Source organism: Hippopotamus amphibius, chromosome 9 (assembly GCF_030028045.1).
Source record: "Hippopotamus amphibius kiboko isolate mHipAmp2 chromosome 9, mHipAmp2.hap2, whole genome shotgun sequence".
Taxonomy (NCBI): Eukaryota; Metazoa; Chordata; class Mammalia; order Artiodactyla; family Hippopotamidae; genus Hippopotamus; species Hippopotamus amphibius.
The window spans coordinates 49,266,154-49,279,121 of record NC_080194.1 but is presented as its reverse complement, the minus strand read 5'-3'; the positions used below and the strand labels follow the sequence as shown (position 1 = coordinate 49,279,121).

The following is a 12,968-nucleotide window of genomic DNA, read 5'->3' as shown; positions in this document are numbered from 1 at the left end:
ACGTCTGAGGCAAAGAATATAATAAACTGAGTGAATATAAACTAAATTACAAAGAAATCCTTCCAAGTTATGGACTACAGGACGTGTGCTTGTTTCTTTTACCTCCGCAGTGATCCAGTCCTAAACTAAGTCTGCGGAGCTCACGTAGAGATGAAGAGCACAGGGCTTGGGATCATTACACCAGCCGAAGACTCAACTCTGCCATTTGTTAGCTCCCTAATCTCAGTGATACAACAGTGAACAAAACACATCAAAATCCTGATCTTCATGAAGCTAACGCTCTAGGAGAGAGAGAGAAGAAAAGGAGAAAAATAGAGCAAGATAGAGAGTAGAGGGCTCAGGGAGGACTGTTGTAATTTATATGTGGTGACAGGGAAGGGCTCACTGAGAAAGTGACATTCGATTAAACGCCTGAGGAAGGTTGGTGAAGCCATGAGCTATGGAACTGTCTGGAGGAAGGATGCTCTTGGCAGAGAGAACAGCAAGTGCAACAGCCCTCAGGTAAGAATGTGCTGGTATATTTGAGGAAAGCAGCAAGGAGGCCAGTGTGGCTGGAGCAGAGTGAGGAGACAAGCTACTTAATCTTAACTATACAAATGGGATCATCACAGTACCTGTGTTATAGGTTATGTGAGGACTGAAGGGCCTTTGCAACAGTGCTGGCACATAGGAAGCACCTGATGGATACCATTAATTCACAATAACTAACCTACATAGCACCCAGAAGAACTATTGTACCAGGCAGTCTTGCAGGCACACGGGATAGTGCATAAACAATATTGACAAGAACTCTTAGATACTAGAAAGAGGAGACAGTAGACATTGCAAAAAAAGGCAATTTTGGCTAGTTAGAAATATTATTAAGAATATAAAATGAAAAAAAAAGAATATAAAATGAAATGATGCTATAGAATGATTGGAGGCAGGGCTGGGGGGATGGACACTTTCACTTGAATGTCAAGGAAGGCCTCCAAGGAGATACATTTAAAACAGAGACCAGATGACAAGAGAGGCTCAGCCATGCAAATCTCTGGGAGCAGAGTTTTAGCCTAGGTAAAAGGAACCGCAAGCACAAAGGCACTAGAGTGGAAGCAAGCTTCTGTTCAGGGAACAGGAAGAAATGTGTGCGAAACTACAGCAAACAAGCAGAGTGGTGGAAAAGCTGAACTGGGGAATTTGCAGACTGTCAACCTGGAGTGTTTCCCAGGCTATTCCATTGATACTAGGCCCCAAATTTGACTTATGTGTCCTTAAAGATAATGTTTTCTCCTTGTAACTGAGTAATGGCGTCATGTGAAGTCCAGATCACATTTCTCTGGAGTCTGGCCATTGAGCAATCTTTCTTGGACCTAAAAGTAAGAAAATAATGATCCAAAGTAGTCCCTTGATTTTCTTCAAATTGTCTCCAGATTCTTTTCAAAACCAAAATAACCATTAGCATTCTAGTTTTGATATCTAGATTAAAATGAGGTAAGAAAACATCTTCAGATCATATATTGTGGCTTATTCCTCTCTCAAATACTGATCTGTGTTTCCCTGTGTCTGGAGGAAAGGCCACTGGTTAGCTTTAAGGTGTAAGTTAATGTTCTTAACTTTCTATCCTCAACCTTTCCTCTGCTAACTAGTACTATTCCTGGGCCCTCTTGCCAAATGCCTTCTAGGTAGTTTCAGCCAAAGGGAGGCACTGGAGAGCAGGAGAAAAGCCAGGATTTCTTGTCCTCTCCTCTTTCTTCCTTGGGAGGTGTGGTGGCTGTCTCCAGTTCTCTGTAGACAGCCCCTCCCTCTGTGGTTCCAGCTCCCCCCAGGCAGCCCCACCATGGGTTCTAACTCTCCATCATTTAGGCTTCTGGTTTGGTCACATTATCTGCTCCCTGTGTTCTCTAGCCCCAGGGGCTCGTTGAGGTTTTCAGTGTTGCTAATTTTTGGGTTGTTTCACACTTCTGTTTATCTTCTAATCCTATTTTAATACCTAAAGTGATTTCTGGTTCCTGGTTGGATCCTCACTGATATAGTTGACAATATAAGGATTAAAATGGGAAAACTGTAATATATTTTCCAGTTCCAGTCAGCACAGACCTACTGTATCTTCTCCTTTAGTTTAATGTATATCCTCATATATAAATCATATGTTTGGGTTTCTTAGGTGGCGCAGTGGTTGAGAATCTGCCTGCCAATGCAGGGGACACAGGTTTGATCCCTGCTCCAGGAACATCCCACACACTGCAGAGTCACGGAGCCACGAAACCCATGCACCACAACTATTGAGCCTGCACTTTAGAGCCTGTGAGCCACAACTATTGAGCCCATGTGCCACAACTACTGAGGCCCATGTGCCTAGAGCTGGTGCTCCGCAACAAGAGAAGCCACGGCAATGAGGAGCCCTCATGCCATGATGAAGAGTAGCCCCCACTCGCCGCAACTAGAGAAAGCCTGTGTACAGCAATGAAGACCTAACACAGCCAATAAATAAATAAATAAATAAATTTAAAAAAATAAATTATACGTTTATTTTCAGATACAAGGATAATAATACTTCCCTGTTTTAAAATTTCACAGAGTGAGAAAATGAAAGTTGTATTTCTTTCTAAATTTATTAATTGCATCCCTCCCTTGCTGCATATTTAGTGAAGAAGGACAAAAACCAATATCTGTAAGGAAACCTTCATCAGTGGTCTGGGACAAGTGACCCTGACACAGCAAGTGCCCAAGGGGTGCAGGTTGGAATTGATGCAAAATCAATTTCATCATTGATTTTGTTGTGCCCGACTGCTAGGTTATTAGGCTGTAATGAGTAAGAGAAAAACTACGGTCATTTTACTTTCAGTGGAAAAGGACAGATGCGCACCACACAACTGTACAATTATATCAAAAACTTAATTAGTTTGGAATATGTAAAAGAAATAGCGAATCCTGTACTGGTGGTGGATATGGGCCCTGAAGCTAGACAGACCAAAGCCCATTTCCTTATCTGTGAAGTGGGAATAATGAAACCAGTCTTATAGAATTAGTGAGAGAATTTCATTGTAAAGCTCATGGCCCATTATAAGAATTCAATCACTGTACTAGAGATTAGCTTTTGTTGTTGTTTTTATTAACATCCAAAGCCCCCAGCAAATAGTGAGTGCTTAATGTATAGTAGCTGCAAAGATTAAAATCTGAATTAGTGATAATTGAGTTTATCCAGAGTTTATTTTGGCACTATGAAAACAATTGCTGAGCTGCAAGCAATAATAGACACATGAGGGAGAATCAACTTCGAAGCTTTAGGTTGTTTTAAAGCATTTAGCAACATTTGCGTAAAAGCAATAAACATGCCAATTACAATAATTCTTATTGATTCAGGCAAGCCTTCTGGCAGAAAGTACTTGGCAGACATGACTATTATTGTGTAGTTGATTCCATGCACACTCTCCTAATTACACATTTGCCCAAGTTAGAGAAATTTTTACAGCAAGCTTTTCTAACGTTCATTAGTTTACTGTGAAGGATATATTTTCTATGCCAGCTCGGGGACAGAGTGAGACGCTATTTTTCTAATAAGAGAGAAGAGAGATTGTAGATTGCTATTTAATGCCTGTGTTGCCTACCTCTTAATATAATATTTAGTCAAAGTATTAGTGAAGAGTAGGACTATAATACAAAGCAGCAAAACACGAAACAAACATCATTGTCATATATCTTAATATAGGACAATATGTTTTATTTGTGAATCCCTATAAATTATTTCCACCACACTGAAGTTTAAATGATCAATTAGCAAACTATGTTACATTTTCTTCGACCATAGGAGGGAAAAAACCTGGGTCAAGTCAAACTTTGTAGTGTTACCACACAATCCCTGCAGTGTCAGCGTAACTCTCTAAGACCTCAAGATAGCCTTTTGGTTGATTCTGTTTTATTGCCTTAATTGCTGTTGGGAATATGAGATGGAAAACTCAATGTTTTGACAACTTATTTACATAAAATTGACAAAGCAATTTTCTCCCAAATGGGGGATTTCTGTAACTTTCACCACTCTTCGAGGTCAAGGATTACACAAGTTCAGTGAATAGGGTGACATCAATACTAATTGAAGGATATTCGCCTTTACCTTTGGAATCATTTGTCCAGAGTTCATCATCATCGAAGGGAACATCATCTCCCAGACCCTCACCAGGAGAAAAGGCATGAGCCGCCTGTCCAAATTACCCAGCAAATGGGGAAGAAATCTCCATATCCCAAAAGAGAAACAACTCAGAAAATAACTGTGGGAAAATTGTCAAGACAAGAACAAAACCTATCACCTCATGTAGAGTGTGTTAAAATGAGACACCCTCTGTAAAGACAATCTTTTCATCATTATTACCTCTGCACTTGAAGAAGATCATATGTCAGTAGTGTCCCAGAAAACTCTAGTGAATTTGAGTTGGGTCTTCTCACTGTAAACCTGGAACGCTACTTGGACAGCATGGTCCACAGTTTCAGGGGAAGAAGCTGGAGTGTAATTTGCTATTCTGATCAACACACAGAAGCATTAAAATGTGACATTTTTAGAAACTGTTGTACTTTTTGAATATAACCTTTTCATGATTCTTATTTCCTTATAGAATCAGAAGTCTAAGGTACACTATGGTGTATTAAAATTTCTTTAGAGACAGCCTTAATGTTTATGCTTTTACAAGTATCCTCAGTTAAAAGAAAAATCTAAACTGCACTATAATCACCTAATATTTTTAAATTACTATAAGACATTAATCACTTTAAATAAGGGTGCAAAATTCCACTTACTATAAAATATTTGAATTTTTTTATTTCATTGAGGTGCAAGGCAACAGATAATTCAGTACAACTAATAAATTAACATTCAGCCTATGCTACATATCAATAAGTAATGCACTAAATGATTGATTCGGTGGTCCCAGAGTTCAGAGGCAAAACATTAAAAAATATTACTGTAAAAAAATTAAAGAACCATCAAGTTCATAGATTCTTGGGAAAAATTAGCTACTGTACTCTAACTTAATTTGCCTTTCAAGTAACACTAAACATTAGCACAGAAAAACATGAAAGTGTTTTCTTTCTCCAATATTTTGCTTAAAGAGATTTATGTATACTAAATAAAATAGTTAACTATTTCAGCAGGCTTTAAATCAGTGAGGTTTTTGCTTTAAAAGGCATTCACTAGTGGGGAAATATCTTCCTGATGTATGAGAGATTGAGTGCAAAAATGCTTATTACTCATTATAATATCCATAGAGATTCAACCCATGCTTGTTACTCACTAAAAATGTGTTGAATAGATAAACAAATGCATAAATGAATGGATGTAAATAAAGATGGGCTCAAGGTGAGTATCTACAGATTTCATGCCAGAATTATCTCACGTCTTAATCCTTTGCTTCACTTGAGTTCTAATTTAGAATCTCACTGGAGAAAATCAGGTTCTGCCCAATAATATATGTTCAGTATTTGTTTTTGTTGTTGTTGTTGTTGTTGTTTTTCTTTTTCTTTTATTTGTATCTAAACTGTGGATATTCACTAAGATTATTGTGGTTATCATTTCATGATGTATATAAATCAAATCATCATGCTGTACACCTTTAAGTATTTGTTGTTTTTGAACTCTCTAAATTTGCAGGAAAATTCTTAACAGTACTGTTGTTAAGAAATAACTGACTTTAACTATTTTAAAATCCAATATTCATTTAAAATTATTACACAAGGAGAAAATGAAATCATTAGTTCTCTATCATATTTTTTAATTAAAAAATTATTTTCCTCTAAGATATGTTAAGCCCTTTAGAGAAGGTTTACTAAGTCAATATTCAAGTTACAGAGCTAAGCTTGGCTTGGAATACACAAGAATGTGATTTAGGGATAATAGACTTATATAGACCCCAAAAAGACACCCAGAGATCATCTAACCTAATCCCTTTATGTTACATTGGAAAACAAGTTCAAAGACATGGAGAAACTTCCTCAAAACCACATCAAAAGATAAAGTTAATGCTAGGATTAGAACCTCAGCCTACTGACTGGAGTAGTCTAGGATACTATGCATTCCCCTCAACTACTTCTTAACACATGCTAAACTGCTAAAGCTGATCTTGCCAGCTAAAGTAATATTACACATTGTGCAGAGAAAAAAATTATAAGCCACTTTTTTACCTGTAGGTCAAATGATCAGTTATCCATTTCATTTTCTCAGGAAAAAAATCATACGCCACTATATCAGGGACCCCCGCCCCCCCCCCCCCCACACACACACACACACATACACCTTAGCTGCTTCATAAGGTTAAAAGTTTCAGCATCTAGGTAGCCTTTTGCTTGTAGACCCAAGTAGGCTTGCATATACTGAAATCTATTCCCCAGGAGCTCTTCTTCCCATGTGCTCATCTCAAGGGGAGTTGATAAAAGCCTTTCAAATAGTTCTAGAAATAAAGCACATAATCGTACCCATTAAATGGAACAACTTCATGCTAAATGAGGAAAACTGCAAGAGGAGAAGCTGTTGCCTCTGTGCGAAGCAATTCTGCCTTGGTGAGGAAATCTGGTTCTCTACAAGTGTAATAGATGAGGGATTGGCAGGGACCGCCGACAGCAAGATTCCAGAAGAGAAAAGCCATCAGCACAGATATGGTGGCCTCTGCTGCTTGGGATTCTGCAGAGAACTTCGCTTGAGGGTGGGGGTTTGGAGGGATATAATTTGATCCTCTGCCTCATTGAGCCTCTTTTATAGGATCAAAATGTTGGCATACGATTCATTTATCACTATTTTTTTTTGCACTAATTTCTCCTCAGTGACAGAGCAAGTATAGCACATTCTTTTGTCCAAAGTAAAAGTTTATGGCTAGAAGCAAGGGCTTCATCCCTAATAAGTGACTTTAAATGTAGAATGTAAGTGTTTTTTTTTTTTCTTTTTTGAAGATTTTATCACTAAAATTGGCTTGAGCAACAGGGATCTTGTAATTTGCTCTCTGACATTGGAAAGAAGGTAAGGAGGGAGGGAGGAAACAAAGAAGAGAGGCAGGAAGGAAGGGAGAGACAGAGGAAGAAAGGAAGGAAAGAAGGAAAGAGAGTAAAGAAGGAAAGAAAGGGGCAAGATAATAGAAAAAGAAGGAAGGAGAAAAAGTAGGGAGGAAGGGAGGTGGGTTAGAAAGAAAATGGCATTTATTCTGAAACAACAAAGGGCCAAGCACTGTCCTTTTGCTTTGACTCTTATTTACTAGAAGGTGGCCAAGAATCTGAGTGAGTCTGTTCCAAACACCTAGATCCAAAGATACTAACCGAACTAGACAGGGCTGCAGGGGTGGGAGGAATTTTCCCTGTAGATCATAACCCAAGGAACCTCATTGTTTGTTTGCCTCAATTTGGGAACTCATCTAATCACCGTGCTGCCAGAACCGTTTTAACCATGAGTCCAATGTTAATGGGATTAATATCATCCAGATGTTAGGAAATGAGCCATTTTCCTGGTAAAGCATCACTGAGGATATGTGTCAATTTTTTCCAAAACCAAAATTCTTTTCAAAATTTCCAAAACACTGACAGACACAAATGATTAAGTAGATCTTGACCCCTTCTTGTACAAATATGCAAACTGATGAAACTGATCAAGCAAGAGGTTAGATACAGAATTTGATCTACTCTTCTTCCAATAGTAAATACTTAACACATCTTGGAAAACCCTACACCCGCCAGTTTTTGGGTGACTAGAGTGCTCTCAGTTTGAAGAAGCAAGTACATTGCATAAGAGACATTCATCCTAATATTTCATTTGCTTCCTGGGTATTTTGCCATGTCCAAATCAAATGAATGATTTTGAACAAGTTTGCTCCACCATTACTCATTATCTTATAGAATTTAATCGGTTGATGGGAATGGTCACAATATCAAAAATTAAGATGACCCACCACCCAAATTTAGGCACTAAATCAGGAAGTGTTTCCCAGAAACCAGTGGTGGTCAAAAATGGCTTGCTGATGAGATCCAGGTAAACACATCCATTCTTAGCCATGTTCTGTGGTCCCCAGGGATAGATAATATTCGACTGCACAGGATACCACCTGAAATTCTACCTCTTTTTCCCCAATTCAAAAAAAACACTAGAAAGCAGTGAGAGTGACACTATCAAAACAGCCCAGGAAACAATATAACAAATGCAAATTGTTTGAAAAATTCAGCAGTTTATTATTCCTCATGACCAACCTCACACAATTAATGGAGATAAATTACTGCGTTATGACAGTACAGTGGAGGATTTCTCCAAAATTTTAGATATGAAGATGAGAATATTGAAATTAGTACATGTATAGGAAAACTTCATTTACAAATGATGAAACTAAAGACTATGAAAATAATTTGGTTTTTATTTTAATTTATTTTGATAATTTATTTTAGAAAGATAATACATATTTGACAAGTGCTAATAAAGTTTATGTCCTCGAATATTCTCAGAAATTTTTACACTTAAAATGCATTAATTACTTATTTCAATGATTCTTAAATTTTTTATAAATTCTTAAGATGTTTTTAAAGAATAAAATGAGTATCAAACACAGAATTTTATGAAACAAGTACTGAAACACCAGTCTTATCATTTTGTTACTTTCAAAAATTCATTGCAGTCTCTTAGGTGCTAATAACACTGGCATTCTCTTGGTTCTTGTAGAGTTTTATAACTTTTGTTTCTTTTATATAATTTTAACAGAGTAAGAATTGACATATAGGCACATTTGTCTGCAGCAGTATCTACTTGTTTTGCCTTGGATATCTGGTCTGTGAGGGAGAAAAGAGTAACAGATAAAATCTGAAGGAACAATCCTTTAAGATCACCCAAGGCCTTTTGCTCTGTCTCCAAACAAACCAAGAAAACTCTGCTCTTGATTATATTTCTCACACAGTTATCTCTCAGTGGAAAAGAAAGTATAAATTATTGGATATGATTCTTTTTAATAGTCATATTTTTACCTAGAAATTATTCTTCTGTCCAAATTAACAAAACTAAATGATATGTCAGTTTCTTGTGAATAGCTCTGGTCTGCATTGAACTGCCATGATCTAGAGTTGATTTTTAGGGCAAAGGATATTAAAGCTGTAGAGATATAAGAAGACAAATGGTGGTAACTTGGTTGAGCTTTGTAACTACCCTTGCATCCCAGACCAGCATAACCCAGATTACCTGTTATGAAGTGTATTTATCTGCTCTTTGCTCTGCAATAGAAATGCAATTGCTTTTTTAATACACACATTTGAGCCTCAGGAAAACAAATACAACAAAATATGAAACAAGCAACTCCCTGATCAGGATATAATTAATCAGGAGGTTTAGAGATTTCTTTTTTTTTAATTGGAATATAATTGCTTTACACTCTTGTACCGGTTTTTGAGGTACACCAAGGTCAATCATCTGTATTTATACACATATCCCCGTATTCCCTCCCTCCCTCGACTCCCCCCCGCCATCCCAGTCTTCTAAGACATCATCCATCATCGAGTTGAACTCCCTTTGTTATACAGCAACTTCCCACTGGCTATCTATTTTATAGTTGGTAGTATATATATGTCTATGCTACTCTCTCACTTCATCTCAGCTTCCCCCTCAACCCCCGTAGAGATTTCTTTTTAGTTGTGTGAAGAGAATTCTCTGTGAACCTAACCTCATTATAATTCATAAGGTTTTCTGTGGGTTGCATGCTATTTGCAATTATTTATTAATTATTGATATGTATGAACTCAGTGCTCAAAAATTACTTGGTCGATGTATAGATTAACAGAAAAATTAGATTCGCAGAAAAATACTTAGGCCCTAATTCAGTTTAAATTGTAAGTAGCCTTATTTAATTAGAATATTAGTGACCTAAATATTATTATTATTATACTATTAACATTAATACATACAGTTTAAAGAAGCTGTTTACAATCTCTCATAAGTTAGTAAGATTTTAAGGTACCAAGAGTCACTAAATAATGTGAGTCATGTTGTCTGGCTTCAACTCCAGACAAGGTTTGTGGCTTACATTGGATAAAACTATAAATGATATGAAGAGTTTGTGAGCCATGCCCTTGGGGCAGGGAAGAGGATGCTGCGTACCTTCTATAAAAACCTTGAAATTGATTTAGTATATATGAATCACTACTGGATTTTCCATAACCACAAAAGAGAAAGAGAGAGAGAGAGAATTATAGATAACAAATAAATGATTTTCATTTCCTTAAAAGCCATTTAAGGAAGAAAGATCTTAGTTCAGCAGGGCAAATTGTTTTTAAAATAAAGACAGCTGTAAAAACAAATTTCAGGTAATAAGCAACAGTGATACTTGAGACATAGAGTCCCCTCACCTGAAAAAGTTTACCATCGGTATACAATGGAAACAGGTACTGAGTGTACTCTTGATGGAGTGACTTCAAAGCTGTGTGACTTTGGCAAAACTATTTAACTTTCTGAGTTTCATTTTTCTTGTGTATGAACTAGGAGTGAAAAATATCCTTCTTTCTTATCAATATAAGGAATAGAGATGAGTAAAGCAGCAGCACCTTACCTGACATATAGCAGCTTCTCCTACTTACCATGAGTGTCAGTTATTGCTGTTGTTATTTGTTATTACTGAAGATTAGCCAATATTTGTTGAGCATCAGTCGTGAATGAAGCATTAGCTAAAGTTTTAGAAGACATGCAAGAAATAGAAGATTTAAACTTTTAGACAAAACAAGGGAAAATCCCAATTAACAGAATCCCTTTTACAAAGGAGTAGTGTTCCTCTTACCACATTCTCACAGGGGACAGCAGAAACAATCAAGAGCTAGGGCGAATCAGGTAGAAGTCTGTCAATAGGAAAACACTTCTGTGGAGGCTGTGAATTTTCATGAGGTTCGGCAGGACCTTGGTGAGGGGCTTGGACTCGTAGAGAAAAGGGCAAAGGGCATTTTAGGAGATGGCATATGAGGCAGATATACAGAGATAAACAAGCTGGTTTCTAGTTGATAAATCATGTTCTTTATTGTTTGAATGCATTCCCAGGAGTCTTCTCCTTGACCTTTCTCCTCAGCAGTCTTTACCTTTGAGTGCATAGTGCATGGGGTCTTAAAATCAAGCCAACGTGAAAGGTGACTGCAGGTGTGAAACACATGTTGCTGGGATGCTTGGATACAGAGGCCCACAGTGTTGGCAGGTTATATGCTAGCTAAACAGAAAGGAAGAAACAGAGAGAAAGAAGTCAGAACTTGGTCACCAAGTGGTCACTCTCTGGGAATAGTTGAAGGGATTCATGATGGCCTTTTAATATATTTACAATCATCTAGCAGCCCTCACGGAGAACCAAACTTCTTTCCCAATTAATTCAATGACAATTCTAGTTGTCCAGCAACAGCTCTGGTGATACCCACACCAAAGCCAGCCAATGACTTAGGGACACCACTGGCCTCGTGCCTCTCTTCTCCTCTCTGATTCTTTGCTCCTGCTTTACTCTCCACTGTCTATCCTAACTCTGACTCTCCCAGTCCTCCTTCTTCATGACTTCTGATTATTTATGTCTTCAAAGTGTCTGCTTATTATCTTCTTGGTTGTAGGTTTTCAGCCTCGCTCCCTCTGTCTCTGTCTCTCTCTCTCATATATTCTAAGAGAGACTCTGATTGATTCATTTAGATACTCTCCAATATAGAATTGCTCCTCCTGCATAGAGTTTTCTGGCAAGCCTATGAATGGCTACCTCAGATTTCAAGGGTCCTGGTTAAATCCGGTGGGCACAATGGCATTATGATGGTCAACATAAGGTATAGTAACAAATGTGCAAGGAGTCACTCCTGGACAGGGGGCTGTGGGCATGGTATGTACTGAGCAAATCACTACCTCCTCTAAAATTCTGAGGCTGTTTCACAGTCTTCCCTAGTGTTAGCTAATTCTAATTTATATCCTAGAATATAAAAGGTAGTGTAGGATGGGCAAAGAGGGTGAGGCAGTAGTCAGAGTTAACAATTCCCAAAAGAACATCCCTTAAGTCAATCACTTTTATACTAAGGAAACTTTCTTGTTGACTAATTTGTTCCTATATAACTGTGATGCGTTATACATGTTGATATAGAAGTTAAATGAGAATAATGATAATACTTAATATTTATTTAGCAACCAGGCTAAATAATCTTATGTGATTTATGTAATAATACATAACTACATTTTTTAAGTATTATTATTATAATTCCCTTCTTATAGATAAGAAAACAAATTCAGAAAAGTCACACTTCTTAAAGTCAATAAATTGTAGGTGCAGGATTTAAACCTAGCTCGTTCTGGCACTAAAGCCCATGCCCTTAACCACTATCCTGTAATATTAGTCAACTGAAAAATAGAAATTTGGGGAGAAAAACAAAAGCATATCTCACAGAAGAAATCTGAGGCTGGAGGTCGAAAGAATTGAACACTCAAGACTAAAAGATTTAAAAGATCTCTACATAACACTTGATCAGCTCCATCCATCCAGTAGGGCACAAAGGCCAGACAAATCACTTTCTGCTTGCTGTTAACAATACATACTGGTGACTCAATGACCTGTTCACTGTGAGAGTCCCCAAGGACAAAGCTGGAAGGAATATGACAGTGGTCCTAGACTGGTGATTTCCCAAGGGGTTACTCTAACACTTTTCACCTGTTGATACATGCTAAAGCGTTTTACACTAATCACTGAGTAGGCATCTTGAAAACGAAGTGTACGTTTCAATTGTACTGCATAATTCCCGATTGATCATGTCTTTACTACTATAAACTTTGCCTTATATAAAGCCAAACTTGCTCAGTTCAAAAATAACATTCCAAAATGGATATTAACTTATATTTTACATATGGCATTTCCACATAACACTCCTAATTAGCCTTTGTTTAAACCTGTCCTATATAATTACTGGGGCAGAGTTCTTCAGACTTCAGACAGAAAACAATTGCAAGTCAAAATAAAGAGGGCTTGTGACTCAGATTCCATCTCTATAAAATCACC

General features: G+C 37.4%; 1 pseudogene; it reads left to right on the top strand.

Moving 5' to 3' along the window:
- Nucleotides 1-432: 432 nt before the first annotated feature.
- The window catches only part of LOC130860871 (ATP-dependent RNA helicase DDX19B-like), a 57,510-nt pseudogene continuing 44,974 nt past the window's right edge, over nt 433-12,968 (top strand).